Source organism: Zonotrichia albicollis, chromosome 17, assembly GCF_047830755.1.
Source record: "Zonotrichia albicollis isolate bZonAlb1 chromosome 17, bZonAlb1.hap1, whole genome shotgun sequence".
NCBI classification, from domain to species: domain Eukaryota; kingdom Metazoa; phylum Chordata; class Aves; order Passeriformes; family Passerellidae; genus Zonotrichia; species Zonotrichia albicollis.
In genome coordinates, this window is record NC_133835.1 from 2,827,286 (window position 1) to 2,852,859 (window position 25,574).

Sequence of the window (25,574 nt, forward strand, 5' to 3'; positions counted from 1 at the left end):
TATATTATATTTTATATATTTTTTATTTTAATATAATTTTATAATTCTTATAATATTTTTATTATATACTATATTATTATAGTATAATATAATTATACTATATTATATTATACGTTATATTATTATATTATATTATATTATATTATATTATATTATATTATATTATATTATATTATATTATATTATATTATATTATATTATAAAACTATACTAAAGAAAGAGAAGGGATACATCAGAAGGCTTTGCAAGAATGATAATGAAAGCTTGTCACTGACTCCTCAGAGTCTGACACAGCTGGCAGTGATTGGTCATTAATTAAAAACAATTCACATGTTTGGATAAACAATCTCCAGACCACATTCCAGAGGAGCAAAACATGGAGAAGCTGAGGCTTCTCATCTTCCCAGGAGAAGAAATCCTGGCGAAGGGATTTTTCAGAAAATATCACAGTGACAGGAAACTTCTTGTTTCTGTCAGCCCAGCTCCCCAGACCAACAGCAGCCCCACATGAAAACCACTGAGGTCACTCCTCAGTGTGCCCACAGCAGTGAGAGAGAGCTCTGGCAGTGCCAGGGCCAGCCTGGGCACTGGGAGCTGTCTCTGCCCATGGCAGTGGGAATGGGATGAGCTCTAAGTGCTCTCCAACCCAAACCAGCCCAAGGTACAACTGCAGGGCTAAGATGGCTTTAGAGATAAGAGAGATCAAAATAAATGCACTCATTGAATAAGCATTCACTCCTGAGAAGTGTTATGGAATCAGCCATGAATCCTTCCTGCCTACCTTTGATTGAAATAATGGATTTATAAAATTCGTTTTTCCCTAACATCCCCTTATTATCATAACCAAACCTAATGAATGCAATTAAAGCTAAAAGTCTCTCAATTTCTTTCCTTTCTGAACAGGTTTCATTTATTGGGTTTTTTTTGAAGCCCTGGAACAGAGGAGCAGCTGAAGTCACAACTCACACAAACAGAATTAGCAACAAAACCCCAGCCTGAGTAGCTGTTCCTCCAGGATTCCCAAACACACAGCCTCAGAGATTAGGGAAATGGAGGGGTTTGTGCACAAAGCAATGAAAATAAAAGTTAAATGTTGTGTTGGGCCAAGAAGAAAGCAAATTCACTAAGGAGTAGCTCTTTCTGCCTTTATTAGTTTCAGCAGGCTGTGGTGCTTCCCACAAGGCACTAATACAGCCTAATTGGGAGGGGAGGGATGGAGCTCAGCAGCTGCTTACCAAACTTTATCATTATTTTCCATGAGGTCCCAATTTTCCCTGCTGCCTTGGATTTGCTTTGCCTCTGCATATTTTGCTGTCCTGAGCTTCGTTTTCTTTCCTCTCCTCCTCCTCATCTCTCTCTGTTTTATCCCAACCCCCAGGGCTGGCTGCTGAGAAAGAGCCTCCACAATCCCCTCAGAGCCGGCAGGACAGCACATTCCTGCATCCCCATCCAGTGAACTGAGTGCCACATCCAATTTCTTTAAACACACCCAGGGACTTCTGCATCCTGGGTTGTGGGATGTGGTTTGGGGCTGTGTGTTCTGTCCCCATCTATCAGAGGTGGGGCAGTTCTCTGCTGTTCCTGGGGCAGTTTTCTTTCTCTCTCCCACAGCCAACCCTCCCTGCAGGAGATCTCTGCTGTCCATGGCCACTGAGTGTCCCTGCAGGGCTGATCCAATCCCAGCATCCCATGGGGAGATGCTCCGCCCAGGGGAGGAGCCAAGCATTCCTCCCTGGATCCAATCTGACTTTGGGAACACTAGGTGGTTGGCCAAGGGCAGGGTTAAATGGGATATTAGCAGGGAATTCTGCTCTGGCACAGGTGCCCAGAGCAGCTGTGGCTGCCCCTGGATCCCTGGCAGTGCCCAAGGCCAGGCTGGATGGGGCTGGGAGCAGCCTGGGATGGTGGAAGGTGTCCCTGCCATGGCAGAGGGCGGCACTGGATGAGCTTTAGGGTCCCTTCCAAGCCAAACCATTCCAGGATTCCATGACCATCAGCACCAAAGGCCCTGCCTTTAGCAGCCCCATCCAAGGCTGTGGAGGCTCTGTGGAGATCATGATTAATCCAAAGCAGCTCACAGGCTGGGAACACCAGGTTGGGATCCTGTGGTGGGACAGCCTCAAGAATTTTTCACCTCATGGAAAGATTCTAAGGATACACTCTCAGCAAAGACCAGAGAACCATGGAATGTCCTGAGCTGGGAAGGACCCCCAGGATCAGCCAGGGCAGCCCCAGCCCTGCACAGACACCCCAACAGCCCCACCCTGGGCACCCCTGGCAGCTCCTGGAGCTCTGGCAGCCTCGGGGCCGTGCCCATTCCCTGGGGAGCCTGGGCAGTGCCAGCACCTCTGGAGAAGAGCCTTTCCCTGGTATCCAGCCTGAGCCTCCCTGGCACAGCTGAAGGATGAAGGGACCCAAGCCCCACCTCCCACCCCAGGAAGCTGCTATTGATGTGTCACTGTCGTATTTTCTGAAAAATCCCCTTGCCCAGGATTTCTCTCCTGGGAAGCTCAGAAGCCTCACAGAAAAAGGAAAACAATAATTATCTGATTTGCTTCTCCTGTGTTTTGCTGCCTTGGAATGTGGTTGGAGATTGTTCATCCAACATGTGAATTGTTTTGACTTAATGACCAATCACAGCCAGCTGTGTCAGGACTCTGGAAGGAGTCACGAGGTTTTCATTATTATCTTTTAGCCTTCTGCCTGTATCCTTTGTCTGTTCTTTAGCATAGTTTTAGTATAGCATTCTTTAATATAATATAGATAATAAAATAATAAATTAGCCTTCTTAGAACATGTAGTTAGATTCCTTCCTCTCTCCTCTGTCCAGGGGACCCCAAAATCCCACAACTGAGTGAAGCTCTGAGAGGTCCCAGGCTCCATCCAGGTCCCTCCCTGGGTGGGTTCCAGCCCCCCCAGGCCTCAGGACACAGCTCAGGAATTCCACACTTCATCTTCTGTCGTTTGCTCCCCCGGAGGAAGCAAGGCTCCAAATTGAATTATCACAAAGAAATCAATTCCAGATCAAACCTCTGTGAAATTATAATTGCTTTAATGATCTGCAGGCTGGAATAGACAGGGCCCAGGGAAAGCATCATCCACTTTCCCTCTTCAGTTCATAAGGCTCCTGTAGGAATCAGCCTTTGTTCACAGGGAGCATTAGTGTTTTCTAATTATGTATTAATTTAATCTACTATTAATTTTCAATTATTGTTATTACACAGGAACTTCCCTTTTCCCAAATGTGACTGCTATGTAAGATGCTGAATTCCAAGCAGCTCTGGGGTGAGCTGACAGGCAGCTGCTTAGCCATTAAAAGGGGGGAAAGAAAACCCTTCAACAACCAATTTTGATGAAGACATTCCAACCAAACAAATTATATTAAAAAAAAGACACACACAAACCTTTCTGACTCATCTGGAAATGAGCAGCATTTTACCAGCAGCCTGTTTAGCCTAAAGGCTTAAATCACTTAGGTATGGCGTGCCTGTGGAGATTTTCATTAGAATTGACATTTTGACAACTGCAAAAAAAACTCTACAACAACCCTGCTCACAACATGACGGGCAGTTTAAAAATAATTATCAACCAGAGCACAAAGGCAGCCAGGGGAATGAAGTTTCACTCAAGTCTCTTCTTCCTAAAGATGGCATTTAGAAAATAATCAAACCCTCCTTCCTTAATTAATACAAGATGCAAAAATAGCTCTGGATCTTCAGCATTACACAAGAGCAGGAGCAGAAGGGAGAGGGCTGCAAGCAGAGCTGCCCTGCATGGGCAGCAGGAGTGTCTGAGTGTGGGGGGATTTCATCCTTGGATTTCACATTGCAGGGACTGCTGGGTCAGAAAGCTGCTGGCTCTGGGGGTGGGCTGTGTTCACTATGGAAAACATCCAAAAGATGCCCAGGAGAAGAGGAAGCTCCTGGAAAACACAGATTATGTCAAAGCCAACCAGTTTGTGTCACAGACATCTTTTATGAAAATCTTTTCCTTAGGATTTTACCTCCTGAGAAGCTGGGAGGCCTCAGGAACAAAATGTAAACAATGGTTATCTTCTGCTGTGGAATGCAACAGGTGCATCTGTGGCCCATGTGGTTGTTTCTAATTTATGGCAAATCACAGTCAGCTGGCTTGGGCTCTCTGTCCAAGCCACAAACCTTGGTTATCGTTCTTTCCTATTCTATTCTTAGCCAGCCTTCTGATGAAATCTTTTCTTCAATTCTTTTAGTATAGTTTTTATGTAATATATATCATAAAATAATAAATCAGCCTTCTGAAACATGAAGTCAGATCCTCGTCTCTTCCTTCATCTTAAGACCCCTGTGAACACCGTCACAAGTTTGGTTTCACAGAAATTCTCAGAATGACCAGGTTGGAAGAGACCTTCAAGATCATCAAGTCCAATCCAGCCCCAACCCCTCACCCAAACCCTGGCACCCAGTGCCACATCCAGGCTTTGTTAAACACACCCAGGGATGGGGACTCCACCACCTCCCTGGGCAGCCATGCCAGAACTTTATCACTCATTCTGTAATGAACTTTTTCCTAATATCCAACCTGTATTTCCCTTGGTACAGCTCGAGCTTGTGCTGCCTTTCCCAGGAATTTTAGGGATGAGGCTTCCCAGAGGGAGTGCAGAATGTGCCTGGGGCCTGCCTGCCCTGGCCTGGCAGAAGATGCTCAGATTTTCCATGAGCAGCTAAAATCCCATCCAAGAACTTGTAAACTGGGGAGAGACTCTGCAAAGGCTTCCACAGCTTTGGAGCAGAGGGACTCACACACACTGGCAGTGCACACAAAACAAGGAATAAAATAATCCTGGAAATAAATAATAATCTATTAATAACAACAAATAGTTAATAATAAATAAATAGGAAGTGCCTCTGGCTGTGCTGCCCCAACACCAGTGGGATGAGCCCTTAGAGCAGAGACCAGGGAGCACCAGAGTGACAGACAGACAGATAGACAGAGCTCCTGGAGCAGCAGGACTGCCCTGGGGAGGAGCTGACCCACAGCCTGGGCATCCCCTGGGCACATCCCCCCTGTGCCACCACTGGGCTGGGATCAGCTTCCCACAGCCCACTGAGGTGACAACACCCCCAGGCTGAGGGCACAGGTGTCACAGACATCTTCTATGGAAAATCCTTTCCTTAGGATTTTTCCTCCTGAGAAGCTGGGAGGCCTCAGGAACAAAATGTAAACATTGATTATCTGCTGCTATGGAATGCAACAGGTGCATCTGTGATTGGCCCATGTTGGTTGTTTGTAATTAATGGCCAATCACAGCTGGCTTGGACAGAGAGCCAAGCCACAAACCTTTATCATTCTTTTTTATTCTTATTCTTAGCCAGCCTTCTGATGAAATCCTTTCTTCTATTTTTTCAGTATAGTTTTAAATTAATATAGATCATAAAATAATAAATCAGCCTTCTGAAACATGGAGTCAGATCCTTGTCTCTTCCTCATCCTCAGACCCCTGTGAACACGGTCACACACAGGGAGCACCCCAGGGTGCTCTGTGCCATTCCCTGACACACACAGCCTAAATCCCTGCAGGGAAACCTTTGGACAAGCCTGCAGAACACAAAGAACAGGAGAAACTGGATTTTTTTTATTTTTTTAAGGAATAATAAAGTCTGCAGTTACTTCAAGAGGTCAGCAAGGTTTCTTTGCAGCCATGTGGCCCAGCTGTGCCATCTGCCAGGACTCCTAACCTGTCACAGCCCCATTTATCACAGAGCTCCCTCCCTCTATTATTGTGTATCAAAACAGCTGCAGTGAAACCAGAATTACTCCTAGCTCAGACCAGAGTATCAGCAAGCCAAGCTCAGCTCATCAGCTGCAGAAGTGTTCTGGCATGGAAAAGCTGAACAGTGAAGAAAATCTTCCTGGTACAAGGAAAAAACCTCATTCAGTGGAACACCCCCTGGCATCTCCCAAGAGATGCCACCATAAAGATCAAGAACTTGGGAAGCTGAAGATAAAGTGGACTGACACAGAGGTGGTAACTCAGGACATCTTCAAAAATGAGTAACTTAGAGCCCCTTCCAGGGCATAAAGGGGCTCCAGGAGAGCTGAGGTGGGACTGGGGACAAGGGATGGAGGGACAGGACACAGGGAATGGCTCCCACTGCCAGAGGCAGGGATGGATGGGAGTTTGGGAATGAGGAATTGTTCCCTGTGAGGACAGGCCCTGGCACAGGGTGCCCAGAGCAGCTGGGGCTGCCCCTGCATCCCTGGCAGTGCCCAAGGCCAGGCTGGGCAGGGCTGGGAGCAGCCTGGGACAGTTGGAGGTGTCCCTGCCATGGCACTGGATGGCCTTTAGGGCCCAAATCATCCTGGGATTCCCTCACAGACAGCACACAGTGGAATTAAACTGGAAGCAGGGATATGAGAATACCCATAAAGTGTGAAAGACCTCACATGGAAGCACAGACACACGCTGCTCCCACAGAGAGCAGCTGAGGATGTATCCCCACAACACCCCAAGGCTCCTCAAATTCTGTGATTTTTAATGTATTATTATTTTTTTTTAATATCTACCCTAATTACTTCCCTGTGCTGCCTTTCCAAGCTCATTGCTGCAATGGTGGATGAGCACACAAGAATTAAAAACACTCAGAACAAGGGAACCTTAAGGAACCTCAAGGATTTTATTGGCTTTTGGGGCCTAAATCAGAATATAATTTAAAAAACAAATTCCCATACCATCATCAGATGCAAGGGTGCAGCACATGATTTTAAAGAGACCATCAAGAACCTGAAATTGCAGCACAAGTCTCTGCAAATATGCACTACGAGGTCACCAGCTCCCACCATCTTCCAAGGTTTGGCAGTGTTTATTATTGGGCTCCTGACACTTGGGGCTCCTGAAGTCAACCAACATGGAAATCTTGAGGTTTTTGAGGTTTTTTTTTCCCCCTGTGCCTGGTGCTGGCCATCCTGCTGAAATAACTGCAAGAATAAATCTTGAAAACAACATCCCTGGAGGAGGCCAGGCAGCAAAAGGTAGAGAGGAAAGAAAAGTGCAACACTCAAAAAATAATACAGAATCTGAAATCATGAGAACCACTCACTCCAGGATATTTATCTTGGGACAGAAAAGGGTAACAAAAACCCACCAAGAATGAAAACCTATATATGGACAGCAAAAATTTACTGAAAGATATTTTACTCAGTGAATACCACAAATAGGAATGGGGTTTGGTTCAACATTTTAGCTGCTTGTGCCAGATGATTACCTGGAAATAGCTGCAATTCCACCCAAGGGAAATGTGCATGGGACAGTCCAGATGTGCAGGGCTTCTGCTTGAGTCTCACAGAATGAGCCAGGTTGGAAAAGACCTTTGAGATTGTTAGGAAAATGAATCCACAAACACCAGAGGTTTATGTCCAAAAAGAAGACAGAGGAGTCCTTTTCCATTATTCCAATAAAGGGAGAGGCCATGGGGCATTCCCCTGGGCTCTCCCTAAGTTTTTGGAGGACTCGGCCTCTTTTTTATCCCAATTTCCCAGCCACATTTCCCTTCTCTCTTTCCCCATTGGCTGAGGTACTTGGGAGGTTCAGACTTCCCAGAACATCTGATACTGAAGATCCCCCTCCAATGTATAACACTCCCTTTTAATTCTTATGGAATTTAGGGGGGTTTCTTCTCCATTGTTTCTTTCATTTTTCAATGTCTAATTTCATTTATCAGCAAACCTAAAGTTTATTTGTAAAAGCAAATATCTTTTTCCATTCATCAATCAGTGGAACCCTTCCCACTGTTTCTTTTATCTCTCAGTGCTGGTTTTATCTACCAGCAGACCCACAGCTTGTTTTAAAGATAAATCTGCTATTCCTCTCAAGATCATCAAGGTCAGTCTCCTCATCCAGTGAACCATAGCACTGAGTACCACATCCAGTTTTTTAAACACATCCAGGGATTTCCGTGTCCTGGGTTGTAAGGTCTGTGTGTGTTCTGTCCCCATCTGTCAGAGCTGGGGCAGTTCTCTGCTGTTCCTGGGGCAGTTTCCTTTCTCTCTCCCACAGCCAACCCTCCCTCCAGGAGATCTCTGCTGTCCATGGCCACTGAGTGTCCCTGCAGGGCTGATCCAATCCCAGCATCCCATGGGGAGATGCTCCGCCCAGGGGAGGAGCCAAGCATTCCTCCCTGGATCCAATCTGAGCCTGGCCCAGCACAGCAGCCTTTGCCCCCTGCATTGCCAGAGGAGCAGCTTTCTGCTGCCCTGCATGGCCAGAGGGAGCCCAGGCCCATCTGCAGCAGCCCTGGAGCTGCAGAGGAAAACTCCCCCCTTGTGCAGGATCCCTGCTGCAGCAGAGCCACAGCTGGCACTGCAGGAGGGCTGAGCCCCCCTGGGATGGGGCTGGGACACCCCTGACACACAGGGGACAGGGCTTGTGATCACTCTGGCAGGGTTGGTTTGTATCACTGCATTTCTAATTTTTTTTCTTCCCTAATAAAGAACTGTTATTCCCACACCCATGTCTTTGCCTGAGAGCCACTTAATTTTAAATTGATAATAATTTGGAGGGAGGGGGTTTGCATTTTCAATTTCAAGGGAGGCTCCTGCCTTCCTCAGCACACACCTGTCTGTTCAAACCAGTGACTCACACCTGACTCCTGAGCCCTCCCCAGCTCCCACCACTCTGTCATCATGAAACCAGCACATTTCTTCCCCAAAAGGGGCACAAAAAGTGACTTCTCCCATCTCCTGAGCCCCTTCCCCAGGGGGAGGGTGTCACACAGGGCCACCAGCACTGACTGACAGCTCCAGGGCTGCAGGAGCTCCCCACTGTCCCTGCAACCCAGATAAATGTAAAGTTTGGTCAAATTGCTTGGGCTGGCATGTTTTCTGCCTTCCTTTAAACCAAGTAACTCATGCTAATCTGCAGCTAAATCCCACCATCCCAGAGGCACTGCTGACATCAGTCAGGAATAATTCCCATTCCAAGGGACTAACCAGATCCTATTGACAAAATCCAGTGTCACATTTTTATTTAAAGGAGTCTCAGGCTGTGCTGAACAAGCAGGAGACACCTTGTTTTGAGCATTATTTCAAGGATGGCCAGATCTGAGCTGCCCCCAGAGGAGCAGGCTGGTTCTGGCAGGGTCATGTATAAATCATCACCCGGCACTGCAGCTTCTGCAGCACACAGCTTTGAAGAGTTATTGTTTATGGATGGGGGATTTTAATAAACTGGAACCAGCAGGGCACACAGGATTCCCAGCTCCTGTGGCATTCCCAGGTGATTTATGAGCAAAATAATCCACAGAGGCAAATCAAAGCACAGCCTTGGTGGCATCCTGGGGTGGCAGCAGAGAGACAGGCAGCACTTCCCAGGTGAGCACAGATATTCCAGCTCCTTTTTAACACTCCAAGCTAATGGAGGCAGCCTCAGTGGAGTGCTGGAGACCCCCAAGTTCCTCCTGGGCTCAGACCAGGGTGGTTTGCTGCTGAATCAGCAGCAGGGATGGACAAGGCTCCATGTGGAGAGGCTCCCTGCAGAACAGCTCTCAGGGCAGGCAGGTGAGGAACCCAGCCCAAAAGGGGCTCAATAACACTTCAGTTCCCCCCAGCCTTGCACAAGGAGCAGCCAGACAGAAAATTACTGCAGAAGGTTAATAAATTCCTCTTAGAAAAGGACAGGGGGCACACAGGGTGGTGGCAGGGTCAGGGACAGAGCTCGGCACACTTGTGACAATCCCAGGACCTCTGTGGCCCTTGCTGCTCCTCCTGAGTTGTCACACTTGGTTGTCACAAAAATCCTTCCAGCAGCTCACACAGAGCCTGATTTCACTCCAGCTGTGAGGAGGGAGAGAACAAGCAGACTGCTTCTGAAAGCAAACCCATCCCAAAATTCCACAATGCAGAGCTGCTGCCTCCAGCTGTCACACCAACATCACTTCCCTGGCACCACAGGAGCAGCTGTGCCCCCTGGCACCAAGGCCCTGCACAGGGAGAGGTTCTCTGGTTCTTGGCATCCTCAGGGCAGGATCCCCAGCACCACCACAGCACTGGGACCTGTATGGAACTGGCTGCTTGTGCTCCTCTGGAGAGATGTTCCCAAAGTGTCTGTGCCTCCCAAACACCTGAGCTTTGCTGCATTTGGCTACTGAGACCTCCAAGGTCTTTGCCAGGAGAAAGGCAGCCCCAAGAGCTGAAGAACCAGTGCTTCATAAGGCCACTTTTCCATGGATGGAGGTACAGGAGAATGCAAAATCCTCTGTGCCTATGAACTTTCAGGAGGGAAACCTCCTCAAAGCACTGAACTCAGCCTTTAGCCCATCTTCTCCCACCTGAGGTTACACCAAGTTAACAAAGGCCTTGATGAGCTGCTGGGAGGCTCGGCCAGGCTCACTCCCCTGGAGGCACAAACTTCCCCCAAAGCCTTCTCAGGACTTTTTGCCATGAAAATGTTTGAGATTCACTGCTTTGGCCAAAGCAGTTATTTCACTTCTGCTGTGAGCACAAAGAATGGCAGAGGATCCTTCCTCCCTCCCTTTATTCATCTCTAAAAATAAGGAGTTTACACCCCGGTTTTAAAATCAACTCGGGAGAAAACTGCAAAACACTCGAGTACCTCTGTTTGCTTCACCACCAGGGCAGCTGACAGACCCCCAAAAGCTGAGGGACTCCACTCGTGAGCTCACCAGAACCCAGAGCACAGCAAACTCACCCCTGCTCTGCTCTCTGCCTCCACTTCAAACCCCCAGGGTCTCCCCTCCATTCCCTGCCCAAAACCAGCCCAGATCTCCTGCTGGGACTCCTGACTCACCAGCACATTTCCCTTTCAAAGGTCAAAACAAATGTGTTGTGGCAATAGGGATTTCATTAGCTCCCTCTTAGTTGCAGTTGATCAGCAGGAGTTTAAGAGATTGGTTGCACTCTGGAGCTCCCCTAACAAGGCTCTCTCCATCTTCTTGGGGAAGGAGGGAGGGAAGGAGCAGCCTCGGGAAACGTCTCATCCCTGCACCTGTGGCTGAACACAGCAATTAGCAAGGTGCTCTCAGCAGCAGAGCTGCACTGGGATGGGCTCACACGCATTTACACACCCACAGCCAGGAGTGCAGCTGGGATCCTTGTAGAGCAGAACAGGCAATTTTCAATTAGTCCAATTTCCCCTCAAGTGTTCCAACACTGCTCATTTCCATGAAGGTTTGAGTGACTCTGTGAATTCCAAGTCCATTTCCTCCCACCGGAAGCCAGCTCCAACCCAAGAGCAATGCTCCCAAATCCATGGGTCAGCCACAACCAGATTTGTCTTGGGACAGAACAGGGTAACAAAATCCCCACCAAGAATGGAAGATTTCTATATGGACAGCACAAATTTACTGAAAGCTGTTTTACTCAGTGAATAGCACAAACAGGAATGAGGTTTGGCTCCACCAGGAGCTGCTCATTGTCCCAAGCTCCTGAGGGCCCATCCAGCTGCTTCAGGACACAGCTCCCCATCCCATGTGGAGTCTCCTGGAAAGCTGTCACCACCTGTAGACAATCTCTCCTTTGCTGGACCTTCCTTTGTTGCAGATGCTGCTCATTTTCAGAGGAGGAGGTGGCAGCTAGAGCCCTTCTTTCAGTTCAAATGTTTCTTGGTAAGACTTGTGGAGCAGGCAGAACAATCTGAACACTGGAAGAATCTTCCACCCTGGGTTGCATAAGGACATCCATACATCCATCTCCATCTGCTCTGATCCCCCTTGGCCACTGCTCCAGTCATGGTGGCTTCCAAGGTCAGCTCAGCTCAGGAAAAGTAATGTGGGCAGCAGAGATGCTTCCCTCTTCAGATTTAAATGAACCTCAGGTCCTCTGTTGATCTGTTTTTAATGGATGTTCAGGGAGCTAATTTCAAGTTCTCCCTCCAAAGGAGCTCCTTCTGTGAAAGTTCCCACATCCCTCACAGAACCCCAGGACTGAAGACAGAAGGAACTCCCAACATGTCCAAGGCAGCCAGACTGGCCCAGCTCTCCTGTCCCCTGGGCTGGGATCAGCCTGAGGAGATCAGGATCCTGCTGAGCAGCAGACCAGCAGAACAGTGTCCCTCATCCCTGCTGGCTTCACCCCAGTGGGGCATCTCCCACAAAACCACACACACCTGGATCTGAGGCTGTGCCCATGAGCAAGGGGAGACTCTCAGCTGCCCTACAAGTTGTTAGATCAGGTCCCTAACCCGCTCCTGGGCATGACAGGTTGCCTGTTTCCAACTCATTCTCTCCTCCACCACTGCCAGAGTCAGAAGAGGTCAAGAAATCCCAGAGCAGGAGTGGCTGGGGGGAGGAGAGGGGAGGGAGAGGCATCTGCATGTGAAGAAATACAGCAAGAGCAGCACGGGCTGCAGAGATTAGGGACCAGGCTTTTCAGTGGGAGCAGAGCACAAGGCAGCTGCTGGAAGCAGGGCAGGGAAGCATTTAGCATTTCCAGCTGCAAGGCTAATCTGCTATGACACCGAACGCAGCCTGGATCCGCAGCCCCGATAAATCTTTCATCAATAAAGCTCATGGTCACCAAGCTGGAGCACCCCAGGAAGGCAGCAAACTTCACCTGCACACACAGCCCCTGGGGGGGCCTCCCTGAGGACATTTCTCATGGAGGCAGCATGTGAATTTGGTGATCCTCCCTCGCTGGCTGCAGCGAGGAAACGCTGTCAAGTTGAGTCTTCGTAAAGAAGCAACTCCACATCTGACCTACATAGAGTGCACAGATGTGAGTGGCCTCACACAGCACACCACAGATTATTTTTTTTTTTAATGCAGAAAAAAATTAAACACCACCTGCTTTGCCTGGGAACGTGCAGGAACAAAAGGCAGCTGTGCACAGGAGTGCTGTACAGGATTCTGATGGGAATTCACGAGCAGCACGTCCATCTTTTTTTTGTTTAAATACATTTGACAGGATTGCCCATCCCTGAAAGTGTTCAAGGCCAGGCTGGACAGGGACTGGAGCAAGCTGGGATGGTGGAAGGTGTCCCTGTCCATGGCAGGGGGTAGAAAGGGATGCTCATTAAGATCCCTCCAACCCAAACTGTACAGACATCTTTTATGGAAAATCCTTTCCTTAGGATTTTTCCTCCTGAGAAGCTGGGAGGCCTCAGGAACAAAATGTAAACATTGATTAGCTGCTGCTGTGGAATGCAACAGGTGCACCTGTGATTGGCCCATCTTGGTTGTTTGTAATTAATGGCCAATCACAGTCAGCTGGCTTGGACAGAGAGTCCGAGACAGAGCCTTTGTTATCATTCTTTCCTATTCTATTCTTAGCTAGCCTTCTGATGAAATCCTTTCTTCTATTCTTTTAGTACATTTTAATGTAATATATATAATAAAATAATAAATCAGCCTTCTGAAACATGGAGTCAGATCCTCATCTCTTCCCTCATTCAAGAACCCTGTGAGCACCATCACACCCAAACCACTGCAGGATTCTGTGATTTCCAAGATCAGGACTCAGCTTTTACTGGCAGCCCTGTAAGCTTGGGCAGGAGTGTGAAGGATTGCCATCCATCCATCCATCCATCCCCCAGGGATCCTCACAGCATCATTAATGGCACCAGCACAGGGACAGACCCTGGGCTGCTGAATCAGGGCACAGCCACAGCGATGCTGCAAAACCTCCTCACCTGAGATGAGCTGCAGACTCCTGCAGCACCCAGGTGACCTGGCCAAGTCCAAGTCCCTTAGGAGAGGGTGGGGTCAGGTTCTTCTCTCAGGGAACAAGCAAGAGGAGGAAACAGCCTGAAGCTGTGCCAGAGGAAGTTTAGATAGGATATCAGGGAAAATATCTTTGCTAAAGAGTGGTCAGACATTGGGGCAGTAGCTCAGTCACTGGAAATGTTCAGAAACCATGTGGATGTGGCACCTGGGGACATGGGTTAGAGGCAGACACAGTGCTGGGTTAACAGTAACAGTCCATGGTCTTAGAGGTCTTTTCCAGCCTCAGTGATTCTCTAATTTCAGGTGTCTGTTACCTCCCACAGTTTAACCCTGAGACAAAAAAAGGTCAGAAAATCAGTTGATGCAGCAATAGCAGACAGGTGCTGAGGGCAGACTGGCCAAGGAGGCTGCTCAGAGCAGGGCCAGCTCCTCACCCCAACACCAAGCCTGGCAAAAACATCAGCTATGAGTGAAATCCCACATGCCAGGCACTCCAGTCCCTCAGAGAACATCAGCTGTGCCAGGGCAAAGCCCCGGGCACGGGGTGGCAATGGGCAGGAGCAGCAGCCTGCGATGGAGCACCTGCCCCTGGCTGGGGCTGGGCAGGGACCTGCAGGCCCTGGGGGAGGCCAGAGCAGCACAGGACATCCCAGAGAGGGGCTGGGAGCTGGGCCTGGCTGTGCTCCCAGCCCTGCTCTGCTGCCCAAGGTCAGCCCATGTCACATGCCCTCCTACCTGCTTTATATTTAGAGCATCCAGGCCAGAGCTTCATTTACCTCCCTGCTGCAAGGGCAAATGGCAGCACTGGATACCAATCCTACACAGATGTCTCAAATCTGATTAAGTTTTTTTGGGGTGGGAACAAAAAGCAACTCTGGAGGGTGGGAATCTCATCAATACCTCCTGGTTGTCTTTATTCTCACTAGGTAACTTTGAGCAAGCAAAATTTGAGGGATGAACAAGAATTCAAGGAGTGACCACAGCACCAAAGGGATACTTGGACAATGCTCTCAGGCACAGGTGGGAGAGCTGGAGTGTCCAGGAGTTGGACTCAATCCTTGTTGGTCCCTTCCAGCTCAGAGTATTTCAAAATTCTAATAAAATTAATTAATTGGTTTGCATCAATTTTATCAGCTGGTCTATTTGGTGGAGATTCCTCTTGCTCAAGACAGTGACACAGAGTAAAATAAGTTGACAAGCTTCAGGGTAAGGAAAAAAAAGAATAAAATCCAAACTTATTGCCTGATTTAACCTGGAAATGTATAAAGCAGTCACTGGCAGCACAAGTCCTGGCTGCCTGCACCTCAGCAGCATCAGCCTGTCTGGTACTAACAGGGAAAACAATTCCAGCATGGGCTGAGGGCACCTACTTCCAAAACCCCTTTATTTTAACAAAAACACAGTGGATCTAAAGGCTGTTTGCCATCACCGCACAAAGCTTTCTCTCTCACATCACTGTCACATTACTGCAGGTTGTGGAGATGCTCAGGAATGCTCCCCTCCTGCTACAACCCAGGAAAGAATTTAAAATTCACTGTATTTATAAGATTGCTGGGCTGCTTTGCCCAACTCCATTTTGCCCCAGGATATGGCACCCACCCAGCCTGAGCAGCCTGTTAAAGTGGCTCATCCTCTTTTTGGGGACTTGGAGAGAAAAGGCTTTGCGTAAACATGCAATATTTACTCCCCAACACGCTGCAGTTTGGCAGCCCAGCTGTGCAGACTTGGGGCAAGCCATAAATTACTCACATCACTGAGTGGCTAAAAGCCTCTGAATCCCTGAGCCAGCACCCCCTGCACCAATGCCTCACAACAAAGTACAAAATGTAGATGTTGGTGCTGCATAGAAGGCTAAAATCTATTAACTCTGAGGTCACTCTGCTTTTCCCCCCTTTTGCAAACCAGGGGTTGAAAAGGCAGAGAGCATCAGCACACAGAAGGGGACGGGGATATGGAATCTGCAAACTGAACTGCAGGAGTAGACTGGAATGAGATGATGACCCTTAAGGTCCCTTCCAACCCAAACCAGTCTGTGACTCGGTGATATGATAAGTGATGATAAAAGCCATGAATGCAGACACCAGCATGGATCACAACCCCACACACAGCTCAGGCTGCTGCAGCCCCTTCACTGAGCCCAGCTCCTCAGCCCAAGCCCTGCAGGACCTCCTCTCACCAGGAATTAGGGGGATTGTGCATGTAAACAACCTGCTCCCTTCCAGCTCTGCCTGGGAGGGAGGCTGCTGTGACCTGGTACCAATTAAATGTTAACAACACCACAAAAAACTGGGTCTGCATAGAGAAGCACCAGAAACCTGCTCCAAATGATTGATTAAACCTTCCTGCCTGTTCAGCTGTAGCTCTGGGCTTTTCCATGCTGAATTAACCACCTCTGCTGTCTGCTGCCTGTTTGACACAGAATAAATGTTCTGCTGTTAGCCAGTCCTTTTTTTTTTTTTTCCTTTCCCCAGATCTCAGCGCTCAAATGGCAAAGGAAGAGATCCAAAAGTTGCTTTTCCAAACTTCCCTGCCAGCAGCTGCCAGTGTCAGGCATCACCTCTGCTCTGCACCCCATTGTCTGAACAGCACAGCATCACCCCATGGAGCCCCCCAGCCCTTCCCTAGGGAGCAGCACGGAGATCCCAGTGCTGCAATAAGGGAAGAAAAAGTCATTTTTAAACAGAATCCTGCTCCCCACATAGAAGGCTGCCTTGAAATTAGGTTGCACTTTGGCTTTTATCTTCCCTGGAATCCCTGCTGCTCTGCAGGCTGGGCTGGAAGATGAATCCAGGAGAACTGGGCAAAAACATGGGAGCAGCTGATTTATACTTTGGCTGAAAGAGCTTTAATTCTCCCAGCCCATACACACAGCCCGTTCATTTGGGGGGGAAAGGTAATTTAAAATATCTTTCCTAATGTCTGCTGGCAGAACAAAGATGAAGGACTGGAAGAGGTGATCAATGTTTAAGGCCATCTTCAAAGCCATTTGGGGAGCTGCTGAAGATAAACAAGCAATTGGGGCCCAGGAGCCAGGCTAAAAGCTGACAGAGAAATTGCTTTTTTTCCAAGGCAAACAGAAGGCAAGGAATGGCTCAGTTCAGAGAGGCTGCGCTCTCCCCCTCGTAATACGAGCAGGGCAAGAGACCAAATTTAATTTCTCCCTCACAACAAGTTTAATTAAATCATCTGAGCCCTCCCTGCCTGTCTCCTGCCACGAGGTGTGGCTGTGCTCACAGGAGGCATCAGCAAGCTCGGCATTATTCCCATGGAAATGCTGTTTGTGCTGCAGTCAAATGGCAGGGGAGCCCAGCTGCAGGGAAGCACTGGAAAACATCTCATGAACAGGAGAACACCCAAACCCCACCTGGGATGTGCAGAATTACCTGCACAGCTTTCCTGCCAGGTGAAATTCCCAAGGGGTTTTTCTCCTCACCCTCACCTGGGCCCTGAGGGTGCCACCAAAGGGGCAGGATGGACACTGGCTGCAGGGTGAGAGCTGCACCAAGGATTTTTCATCTTGAACTGAAAATTCAGAGCCAGATCCTTGACTTTGGGCAAGGGATGGAGGGACAGGACACAGGGAATGGCTTCCTACTGCCAGAGGGCAGGGATGGATGGCATATTGGGAATTAGGAATTGTTCCCTGTGATGATGCTGAAGCCCTGGCACAGGTGCCCAGAGCAGCTGGGGCTGCCCCTGGATCCCTGGCAGTGCCCAAGGCCAGGCTGGATGGAGCTTGGAGCACCCTGGGATGATGGCAGGTGTCCCTGGTGTCGCAGACATCTTTTATGGAAAATCCTTTCCTTAGGATTTTTCCTCCTGAGAAGCTGAGAGGCCTCAGAAACAAAATGTAAACAATGATTATCTGCTGCTGTGGAATGCAACAGGTGCATCTGTGATTGGCCCATGTTGGTTGTTTCTAATTAATGGCCAATCACAGTCAGCTGGCTGCAACAGAGAGCTGAGCCACAAACCTTTGTGATCATTCCTTTCTATTCTATCCTTAGCCAGCCTCCTGATGAAATCCTTTCTTCTATTCTTTTAGTACAGTTCTAATGTAATATATATCATAAAATAATAAATCAGCTGTCTGAAACTTGGAGTCAGATCCTCATCTCTTCCCTCATCCAAGAGCTCCTGTGAACACGGTCACATCCCTGCCTTGCCTCCCTGGATGGGCTTTAATGTCCCTTCCAACCCAAACCATTCCTGGGATTCTCTCAGAGTCACCACAGAGGTGAGGTGTTATTGGCCTGTTGAAATGTGTGAACATAAGAGCTGCACTCTTTGGAGAAGAAGTTAAAAAATTATAAATAAAAACAATACGTTTAAATTACTAGAAGAGCTCAAGAGGATTTCTGCATTGCTTACAGCTTTTACAAACTCCAGAAGGAGCTTCAGGAGCTGTAAGAGCTCCAAGCATTGCAGATTGCTGCAGCACCAACAAAAATCCCTGTTTTCCAGCAGGCACAGCCCCGGGGACAGGAACCAGGAGCTGCTGAGCCACCAAACCCCTCCAGTGCTGCCCCTCAGCAGGAACACAGCTCAGGCCAGGCAGCACCACCAGCTCTGCAAGGGCTGTCCCGCAGCAAACACCGACATTTTTGCTAGATTTGAAAAAAAAATAAATATGTTTGAGTACCTGCAGTTTTCTACACAGGGGCCACAGGCTGGGCCAGAAGAGTCACCTTGGAGCCCTGGCAAGGGGACGGTGTCACTGGAGGGCAGGTGAAAGGCAGCCGTGGGCACTGAGGGCACTGACACAGCACAGCTGCCCTGGGCAGAGCTGGCACAGCCAGGGCACAAAGGAACTTCCCTGACTAATGCTCCCAAGTTTTCCACAAGAAAGTCTGCTAAAGACTGGACAGCATAAGATTTAGACTAATAAAGATATCAAGAGCTTTGGTAGGGAGACCTGCAACCACCTCCTCTATCCACTGTGACCTTTGCCAGCCTATGCTCAACTCAGGAGTTCACACGTCAAAATAAACACCAGTAGTTCCATATTGCCACCTTTTCCTCAACACCTTCTCTTGCAGAATTGTCTCCTGTGAGGTGGCAGCAGGCAGAGCCCCAGGGGAAGGCTCCCCACACCCTTCCAAAGGAACTTCCCTCACTAATGCTCCCAAGACAATTTTACAAAAGAAAGTCTGCTAAAGACAGAAGAGCAGCACGAGATTTAGACTAATAAAGACATCAAGAGCTTTGGTGGGGAGACCTGCAACCACCTCCTCTGTCCACCTTTTGCCAACCCATCTGAACTCAGGAATTCACATATTAAAATGAACACCAATAGTTCCACATTGCCACCTTGTCCTCAACACCTTCTCTTGCAGAAATTGTCTCCTGTTAAAGTGCCAGCAGGGGAAGGATGCTGTCCCTCCAGGGGAGGTGGGACACAGCAGGAATGGAGCTGCACTGCCTCAGTTATTCCTCCTGCTCTCACTTTTAACCCGGCCATTCTTATTCTGCCGGCAGTAGCAAGCTGAAAATGAGTTCACATTCATTCCCAGCGCGGCTGTATTTGTTGAAATGTAAGCTGCTTGCAAAAGCATCATCAGATAAAGCCCTGGCACTTCTCAGCTCCTTTTGTTTGGTACCATCTCCACACAGAGGTGATGCTGCAGATACCACCAGGGAGTCACTGAATTCACACACACAGCCCAGAGGTGCCCATCTATTTACCTTACTCTTGGTAGAAACAAACCCTAGCAACCTGGCATTGTGTTTTCTATTTTAAACCAGATCTTTAGGAGCAAATTAAAAAAAAACCAACAAAAAACAACCCAAAAAAACAGTTGTGCAACATCACTGGCAAAGTCTGTGGATGTTTAGTAAAGGAAATACTGTGCTGCAGGTGCAGGGATGCTCCTGGAATAGAGCTCAGCATCCTGCTGGGCACATCCTGCCAGGCAGCTTGGGCACCAGAGGGGAAGGAGAAGTCCAGAAGCCCTGAAATCAACTGGGGACCTTCCCTGCAAAGGCCAAGTCTTGCCTCAGATCACCAGCACCACTTGCTCTACACATTTGCACCACATACTCAAGGATTGCTTAAAAAAATAATCAAACATTGGGATTGTGAGGTGCCAGGGTGAGAACTGCAGTAGCTGCAGCTCAGAGGTGCCCCTGCAGAGGCTCCATCCAGTGCCACATCCCTCGGTGCTGGGCAGCCCCGGGCCAGCAGGACAAGCAGCATTGTTTGGGTGTTACACAAGAGCCAAAAGGGTGACTCAGGCTGCCCTTATAGCCCTTGCCTGGCATCCAGAGCCAGGGCTGAGGAATCTGCTGCTCCCAGGGCCAGGGGGCTGCAGGGACACCTCCTGCCCAGGTGAGACAGCCCTGGCACTGCTCCTGCAGCACGTTTTCAGACAAAACCAACTCTCCTTTCATTTAAGGACAAGCAGTCGTTCCAACACTCGCAGGATTTCACCTTTCTCTACCAAGGAGCATCTCGCTGGGAGCTCACAGCACTCCAGATTGCAGGCAGCAGACTCTTCCACATCCATGCCCCAGCATCATCTGCTCCATCCTGCACAGAATTCCCCCAGCTCGGGCTCTGCAGGAGCAGCTCCTGTGTTTGCCCACAGCCTGCCAACACCAGGATGCTCCTCCTGATTGTTTCAGGCTGCAAAAGCCCCAAGAAAAGCTTTGGATTCACTGTGTGCACACAGACTGGCCTCTGCAAAAGGAAACAGCCTTGGCTTTGGTATTTCCAGCATCTCAAGTACTAAACTAGACACAGACAGATGTTAATTCTGCAGAATAGCCATCTAAGTCAATCGCTGCCCAGTATCACCTCAATTCTGCCTTTTCTAATGCACCTACAGTTAATTTTCTATTGGAGATGGAGCTGGCAGACCCTCTCATTAAATACACACTTTCAGGTGAGACCCCCCCAGGCACTATTACTCACTGGAATTAAACAGGTACACCAGGACTGGTGGTAAAAATAAAAATAGCCCCAGCTCTGGGCACGCCAGGGAAGGCAGCAGCCTTCTGTGCACAGCAGCAAAATCAACTTAATCACAAATGACAACTTCTGAAAGCCTTTACTTTGGATTCATCCTTGGCATTTTTCTAGGCCAGCTTGAAAACAAAAGCTTTGTCTTCTTAAAATGCAATTGCCTGAGGCACCTCTAAAAAAAGTGACATAACTCAGGTTTGAAAAATGCCTCCTGGGTTTCAGATCCTCCTAAGAGCCTCTTTACTATTCAGCTTGATTCAGATTACCCAGATCAGCATGAACTCTGCAGATTTAGCCCCAGCTACCAGCACAGGTATAAAATGCACACATTTAGGATTATTTTTTTAAACTATATGATTAAAGCTCTACAGTTATGAAAAAAGAACTTGTTATTGATCTGAATGGTTGCTCCCTTCCTTCTCTCCAGCAGGTTTATAAACACACTCTGATGACAGTTTATTCTGAATTTCACTCTATTCAGTTTCTTCCAGATTTTTTTTTTCCCCAGCCTGTTTTTCTTGCTGGGTATTTTCAACCTTTCCATCACAAACCTCAAGCTGTGAGAAGAATGAGCAACTTGTTTTGGAATCACAATTTGAGCCTAAAATTTGATTCTTGTTTCTTCTCCCCTGCATAAACCTTTTTTATTTCAGTAATTTTACGAGCAGTGACTCTGTGCTTCTGCAAATCCAGGAGCACAGCCCTGTGCCAGTAACTTGATGGGAGGGGGCAAGGAAGGAAAAGCTGCAATTTTCTGAGACAGACACAGCTACTTCCAGTGCCTACAATTAACACCTTGGATAAATCCACAGTACCTTTAGCATATCACAGATTTTTAAACCCATAGGCTGTTTTCTTTGAGCAGGTTCAGATTTACTGCTAGGTTTGAAAACTCCTTATGCAGCCACCAGTGAAGAAGTTAAATCAAAAGGAGTTTTGTTGCTTTCACTGAATGATTTGGGACACAGAGAGCTATAAGCTGTCTTGGTGATGGCAACACGTTAGAGTCTTTTTCTGAATGATCAAGTCCCATCACTTACTCCACATAAACTGTTCTCTGTCAAGAGCTTTAATCCTCTCTTTTCAATCCCTAAATAAAACATCCTCCCCAAACTCACTGTCTATTATCAGCCATTTCTAAAGAAAGTGGCTCTTAAGAGACACACCTCTTTCTGCTTTGCCGTTCTCCTGAAATCCATCTCCAACATCAGCCTGACAGAAGTGAAAGAGCAGCAATCTTCCCCGGCTCAGAGAGCTGGAGGAGTGTCTGAACACCCTCCCCTCTCCAAGGAAGCTTTCACACGCGGCCAAAACCACAGAAAGGCTTCCAGGAACGGCAGCAATAAACCTTGTGACAAGCTGTCAGCCAGAGCCGGCAGCCCAGGAAGATGCTCCAGGGTCACACAGCTGAGGTTCTGCTTGTGGAACTGCTCCTCAGCTCCCATCCCTGCATCCCGGAGCTCACCTGGGAGCCAGGCTCCTTCCCTGTCCTTTACAACAATGCAAAGACCCCAGATCCCAACAAACAGCAGGGGAAAATGAGCATCCCAGAGCTCACTTGGAAGCCAGGCTCCTTCTCTGTCCTTTAGAACAACGCATAGAGCCCAAATCCCAACAAACAGCAGAATACAGAGCAAAATGAGCATCCCCGAGCTCACTTGGAAACCAGAATCCTTCCCTGTCCTTTAGAACAGCGCAAACAGCCCAAATCCCAACAAACAACAGGGAAAAAGAGCTCACCTGGAAGCCAGGCTCCTTCCCTGTCCTTTACAACAATGCAAAGAGCCCAAATCCCAACAAACACAGGATAAAGGACAGGGCAAAATGAGCATCTCAGAGCTCACCTGCAAGCCAGGTTCCCTCTCTGTCCTTTTAAACAATGAAAAGAGCCCAAATCCCAACAAACAGCAGAATACAAGGGAAAATGAGCATCCCAGAGCTCACTTGGAAGCCAGGCTCCCTCCCTGTCTTTTAGAAAAATGCAAAGAGCCCAAATCCCAACGAGCAGCAGAACAAAATGACCATCCCCGAGCTCACCTAGGAGCCAAGCTCTCTCCCCGTCCTTTAGAACAATGCAAAGAGCCCAAATCCCAACAAACAGCAGAATACAGGACAGGGCAAAGGGAAAGCGGCATCTCCCATTCTCTGTTGAAGGGAGACCCGGAGCGGAGGCACCTGCGGGAGAGCTCAGCCCTCCTCCCGCAGCAGGGCCAGTCCGGAGGGGCAGGGACACAGCCCGGCCCTGCTGGCCTGATGACAGCCAAGGAAAACAGGTTCAGCCAGGGGAATGAGCTCCAGGGCCAATGCCAAGGGCTGGTGCTGGCCCTGCCAGCTCGGGGAGGGCGGCAGCAGGGTCCGACCCGCGCTGCCACCGCCGTCCCTCCCTCCCTGCCCGGCCATCGGCCACCACACGGATTTACTGCTGGGGAAGGACAGCAGGTTTCTCAACAGGAAATAAAAGAGTCTTTTCTCCTGGCCCTGAAAGTCAGCCCAAGCCAGCCGCGATGCCACTGAGTTCAGTCTCCTCAGAGCCCGAGCAGCCGCTGCGCTCAGGGCAGGCCCCCGAGCTCCACAGCACGGGCTGGCTCCGGGCCCTTCCCCATGCCAAAACCACGGGAGAAATACACTCTGAAATGGTGGAATCACCATCCTTGGAGGCATTTAAGAGAGGCGTAGAAGTGGCACTTGGGGACATGGTTTAGTTGTGGGCTTGGCAGTGCTGGACTCGTTCTTAGCGGGCTTTTCCAACCTAAGTAATTCTGGGATTCTGTGCTGAAACACTGCAGTACAACTGCGATGGGCTGTTCCTGCAGGTGGGCTCTTGCTCTTCAGCAACAAGAAGAGCAGTCAGAAAATAGTCAGAAAATAAAGGTGCACATCCAGCCCGCTGTCCATCCCGGCAGTTTCTGTCTCTGCTGTCCAAAGGAAATCAGCTGCCGGACACCCTGCCAAAGGCACGGCCAGATCTGACTGTTTCACACTCACCAAAGCTGCTCTGGAGCAAAAGCCGGAGTTTCATACATCACCCCAAATCAACAGAATCATTAAGGTTGATAAAGACCTCAAAAATCATCAGGTTCCAACCTCTGAGCGAGTCACCCCGTGCCAGTTAAAACCGTACGGCCGAGCGTCACATTCGCTCATTTTTAACATTTCCAAGGATGGTGACTCCACCACTTCCCTGGGGAGCCTGTTCCCACATACAACTCCCGACAGACAGCAGCAGCCCCGACATAATCGCGACAGAGAAGCTCCGGCGGCGCCGGCACCGCGCGCTGGAGCCCGCAGGGCTCCGCTCGGACCCGCGGGGAGCGGCGCGGCTCAGCGCCGCTCGGGCTCGGTATTCCGCCGGTTTTCTCGCTACGAAGCCGCTCCCGCTGCCCGAGGCCCCGCTGGTAGAGCAGCCGAGCATCTCCGGTCTGCAGGAGGGACAAAGTACCCCGCTACCGTGCGGCCACACCGCGGACATCCCTGCCAAGCCCCGGGACCCGCGCAGGGCTCAGCCCTGGAGCCATCACCGCCCCGGCGGGGTCGGACCCACCCGGCAGCCGCTTCCAGGCGCGGCACTTCTCATCCCGTAAAACGGGGAAAACGTGCATCAGGGGCGGAAAAACCTAACCATACACAAGAAAACCGATAGGGAAAGTGGAGACTGAAAAGGAAAAAAAAATAATAAAGCAGCACTAAGTCACTCTGCTACTAGCAAGGGGAGCCTGCGCTACCAGCACGGACCGCACGCTCCTGCTGGCGGGAGCGGCACCCCGCAGCAGCCGGGGGAAGGGGCGGCAGCACTCACCGGGCAGTCGGTGCCGGGCAGGTCGGTGCCGTGCGGACGGAGGGCCGGGCCCGTCCCGCCTCGCCCGCGGGAGCCGCCGGCTCAGTGCCGCGCACCGCCCCGCGCCGCGGCTCCTTCCCGCCGACCGTACCACGGCTCCGAGCCGGGGGGGGACCCACGCGTCGCGGAGAGCACACCCCACTGCCCACCGCCCGCTCTCGCTGCTGCCGCGACGCGGCCTGTACCGTTCCGCTCTCACGGGGCTGTACGGGGCAGGGCCGCTCTGCCGGAGTTCGGACCGGGGCAGCGCCGCTCACCGCGCACCGCCCGCTCTCTCCCGCTCCGCTGCCCGCGCGGTGGAAGAGTCCAGAGCGGGGCGGGCGCGGGCGGGGCCGGGTGCGCGGAGCTGCTCCGGGCGCCGGTCCCCGTAAGGGAGCCGCGGGTCCCCGTGAGGGAGCCGCGGGGCGGCCCTGGCGGGGTTCGGCTGCGCTCGGGGCTCTCGGTGTCCGCGGTCCCGGCCCCGCACCGCGGCCCGGGAGCTGCAGAGCAGCCTCTCCCAGCGCTCGCAGCGGCACCGCTCGCTCTTTGCCTGCACCCGGTTCACCGGAGCCGCAGCCGAAGTTCGCACCCGCCGAGCGCGCAGCGGAGCCGCGGGTCCAGCGCGGAGCTCCGGCCCGGCCGCTCTTCCCCAGGGGCTCTCGGTAACAGCGCGATGCTCAGCTCGGCTGCTCCATTCTGTATCCGCCTGCTCCTGGCACTTACCGGGAAGAAAGCGGTTCTCTTGGGAAAATGATGTTTCCTGACCGAAATTAACGCCCGGCATTTCTCCGCTGTTTAAAGGGGAGGGAAGGCCGGGCCGAGAGCCCCGGTGCTAGAGGGACCGGCACACGCGGAGCCGTGCAGGGACAGCATCGCTTGGAGGTGGCACACGGGTTCCACAGCTCACGGCAGCGGGGTTCGGGTGACATCAATGCAAATAATTTCATGCAGCTGCTCTCAACAGCGTGCTAGGGAAGGGCAGGAACTCACCAGAAGGAGCGAGCCATCAGAGAGGCATAAATCACAATCGCCGTCAAGTCCAACCATTATCTCGGCGCTGCCAAGCTCACCACTAACCCATGTCCCCAAGTGCCACATCCTCACACCTTTTAAACCCCCCCGGGCAGCTGTGCTGGGGTTGGAC

At 50.1% G+C, this 25,574-nt stretch overlaps 1 protein-coding gene across 4 annotated transcripts in view; it reads right to left on the reverse strand.

Moving 5' to 3' along the window:
• The window catches only part of RALY (RALY heterogeneous nuclear ribonucleoprotein), a 136,615-nt gene extending 111,284 nt beyond the window's left edge, over positions 1-25,331 (reverse strand). Inside the window, exon 1 of one of the 4 annotated variants that reach the window (XM_074553840.1) lies at positions 25,154-25,331. The gene's annotated coding sequence lies outside the window, so the exon portion shown is untranslated. Of the gene's footprint in view, positions 1-24,412; positions 24,702-25,153 lie in introns of those variants that run through there. The other 3 variants (XM_074553838.1, XM_074553839.1, XM_074553836.1) reach the window with 3 other exon arrangements.
• Positions 25,332-25,574: the final 243 nt, after the last annotated feature.